General features: G+C 53.7%; 1 protein-coding gene across 3 annotated transcripts in view; it reads left to right on the forward strand.

Moving 5' to 3' along the window:
• The window catches only part of Amz1 (archaelysin family metallopeptidase 1), a 29,462-nt gene that overhangs the window by 1,200 nt on the left and 24,561 nt on the right, over positions 1–3,701 (forward strand). The gene's annotated exons all lie outside the window — the stretch shown is intronic.

Raw genomic sequence — 3,701 nt, forward strand, 5'->3', positions numbered from 1 at the left:
AAAAAAAAAAAAAAAAAAAAAAAGACAGTACTATGCCCTCTCTCTGAGGTCTAAATCTCTGTACTGAATCTCCATTCTTACAGCCTCCCCCAGCTCTTCTATCTATGTGAGGGATGTGGCCAGTTTGGCAACCCCACTCTTCAGGGTGTTACACAGGCTCCCAGACCAGTGCCTGTGATCTCCTGAATGATTCTTCCTGGGTGCTCCAAAGGGAATGTCCCATGCCTCACCCTAGCCCACTTAGGACATACAGATTGCCAAGGTGCTGGCTCATGATTTACTTCCATTCAGAGGAACCTGGCTTCACTCAGGACCCCTTTCCAACTGTCTTCCCACACTGGAGGCTCCCCGGATGCTGCCAGACAAAGCTGCCAGGCTGGGCATGACCAGGGCCTTGTCTCCGTACACACCTGTCTAGGGCAGCCCACTGTCTGGGAGTTCCCCCTGTCACTAGTACTGACTTGTACTGCGCTCTGTGCCTCCTCGGGTTGACGCTTCCCACCTACAAATGGATAGAAGAAGGTCTCTCCATTTCAGGGCACAGCTCGCTTCTGAGACCCCTTGTCAGTCAGCATCCACCCATCCCACCATGCCAGGGTGCTGTGTGATAGAGTCCTGCAGTGAATGAGGGGGCTGGTGTGTGGGACAACCCTCAATCTGCAGCCTGACGTGGGCACCCTGAGATGAGTTTGTCATTTTGTACTGTTGATGTCCCAATGCAGGGGGCTGTGGGAACATCTCCAGGCAACCCTTCGTCAAGTAGAATCCCATCAGGGACGTATGTTACTGGGCATGGGGTAGGCACCAGGACTAGGCCTTGAACACTCCTGTGTGCCTGGAAGCTACTCTTTCTGTTTGGGAAGCAACAGGTGGTTGTCTCCCACCCCTGATGACATAAAATGGAGGAGGGGAGTGGGGGAATGATAGAGAGAGCCGGACTGGGCAGAGACAAGATAGAGAGAGGAGGAGTTAGATAGAGCCTAATCTTAATGCCCAGCCCCCTCCTGCAGCTCAGATTTGGTCTAGCTTTGGGGAGCCCCAAAGGCCTTTCTTCATACTATAGTTGGCAGCTCCCTACCCCGGTACCCTGTCGTAGGTCTTCAGTGTTTATTGGGGGACAGCTTTCCACTGAGACCCCACCCCCCGAGTCTTAGGCACCCTGGCTGCTGTCTGGGGGAAACAAGGGCTCATAGAACTGGGGGACCTGGTGGGAATACTAATTGGGCTGCTTACAGGGTGGCTTCACAGGCTGGAAGCAGACAGCTGGACCCTGTCCAGGGCCGGCTGGGCCTGCCTTGGAGCCCTGTGCTTCTCCATCACTGAATCAAGATGCTTCTAATGCCCAGGGACTTCTGTTACTCTCACAGGCCTAGGGAGGCTCTTCAGCTCTTTCAGGATGGGGTAGAGACTGGAGACCTAGAGAGCTATGGTCCCTGGTACCCAGTCCCAGCTGACCCTGAGAGAGGACCTCAGCTGCTCCTGGATGGGGTGAGGACTAGAGACCCAGAGGGCTTTCAGTCCCAGCTGACCCTAGCTGGGCCTTCTATAACAGGCTGCCAGGAAAATGGCTGCCCCATCAGGCTAACAGGAGGGCTCTTCTCGAGCTGGTGGATAGGGAGGCCTAGGGAACCCGCATAACTTGAAGGGGTCCTGGACTCTTCTACCCAATTTGAGCAGACCTTAAGTCAGCCTCCCCCAGCCCCCTTTCAGATGGGTTCACATGTATCCCAGGCTGACATCCAATTCTCTACGTAGCCAAAGATGATCTTGAACTCCTGATCCTCCTGCCTCCACCTTCTGGGTTTTGGAATTAGAGCCGTGTGCTTCTATGGCTGGTTTATGAGGTCTTGGGGATGGAACTAAGGGCTTTATGCATGCTACTTCCCTGCTGTCCTCAACTGGACCCCATAACCACTATCTCAAGGTCACTTACCTGGTCCTATCCCTCACCAACATCTGTCACTGTCAGATGGCCTCAGTGCAAGGCAGTAGGAACCCTTGGGGCCCTTGCTGATGCTATGATGTGGTCCCATCCCCACACTGCTTCCTAGACCTACTCTATATCCATCTGCCCAAGGCCCAGCACATCTGGATTTACTAATACCGGCTCCTCTCCCGCGCCTGACCCTTTCCTGCCCTTGGTTCTGGCTCATCCTGCTGGCCCATCTGGGTGGCACAAGCCCTTGGACCTCACCCTCCTCTAAATCTTCCTTTTTCTCTGATGGAATTGTTTCTGGGGTACTCTGCCCCACAGTCCAGCACCTGCCTCGCAGCCCAGCTCTCTGTCCCGCAGTCCAGCACTCTGTCCCTCAGCCCAGCTCTCTGTCCCGCATCCCAGCGCTCTGTCCCGCAGTCCAGCACTCTGCCCCGCAGCCCAGCTCTCTGCCCCGCATCCCAGCGCTCTGTCCCGCAGTCCAGAACTCTGCACCGCAGCCCGGCACTCTGCCCTGCAGCCCAGCACCTACCCCACAGCCCGGCTCTCTGCCCCGCATCCCAGCACTCTGCCCCGCAGCCCCGCACCTGCCCTGCAGCCCAAAACTCTGCCTCGCAGCCAGTGACCTGCCCCGCAGCCTGGCACCTGGCACACTGTCTGCTGAACAAAGGACTACCCAACTGAGGAATTCGACTGTGCCAAGAACACGGTCGTTTCCTCTAATCCTTGCAACACTGTGAAGCAGTTTCCTGTTTGCCAGGTCGGATGAGCTCCTGTCACTCTTTGTTTTACAGCAGCTCCAAGCATTGTCCCGTCAGGAGCACAGTGAGGTTCACAGTGCTCCCTCCGCAGTGGTTCTCAACTTTCCTAATGCTGCGCCCCTTTAATAGAGCTCCTCATGTGGGGCTGACCCCCCAACCATAACATTGTTTCATTGCTACTTCATTACTGTAATATTGCTACTGTTATGAACCATAATGTAAATCTCTGATATGCAGGATATCTGATATGTGACTCCCAAAGGGGTCATGACCCACAGGTTGAGAACCACTGCACCAGAGGCCCTGAGAAGGATCCTTCCTCCCTGTTAGTTGCTTGTGACCACACTGCTCCTTCTCTGCCTTGCAGGGTTTTGCTGTGTAGCCCTGGCTGGCCTGGACCCAATATGTAGCCCAGACTGCCGTTGAACTCAGAGGTCTGCCTGCCTCTGCCTCTCAAGTGCCAAGTTTAAAGGTGCGTGCCATCACACCTGACCTGCAAGTGTTTTAAAACAGCTTTCTGGAGATGTGATTTACCTGCTACAGAGTCCATCTATTTAAACTTTTCCAGTTTAAAATGGTGGCTCACACCTGTGATCTTTTTTTTTTTGTGTGTGTGGTTTTTCGAGACAGGGTTTCTCTACACCTGTGATCTTAACATTTGGGAGGCCGAGGCAGGAGGGTTGATGCCAGTTTGAGGCCAGTCTTGGCTACACAGTAAGTTCAGGGCCAGCCTGGGCTACATAGTGAGTTCAGAATGACACCCTATCTCAAAAATTATACACAAAATAAAATAAATAAATGGACAATGAAGTGTACCTGTTTGGTGGCATCTGCTCTACCACTGAGCCAAACCCTAATGCCTCACTGGGGGAGTCTAGGCAAAGAGTCTACCATTGAGCCGTGCATCTAACCCTCGTTTAGGATTTCCTCCCTCCTGTTACTTCCTGTCTGACAAAGAGTCATTGGCTGGGATGTGGCTCAAACACTGGAGCACTTGCCTAGTGTGT

The sequence above is a fragment of the Microtus ochrogaster genome, unplaced genomic scaffold, assembly GCF_000317375.1.
Source record: "Microtus ochrogaster isolate Prairie Vole_2 unplaced genomic scaffold, MicOch1.0 UNK27, whole genome shotgun sequence".
Taxonomy (NCBI): domain Eukaryota; kingdom Metazoa; phylum Chordata; class Mammalia; order Rodentia; family Cricetidae; genus Microtus; species Microtus ochrogaster.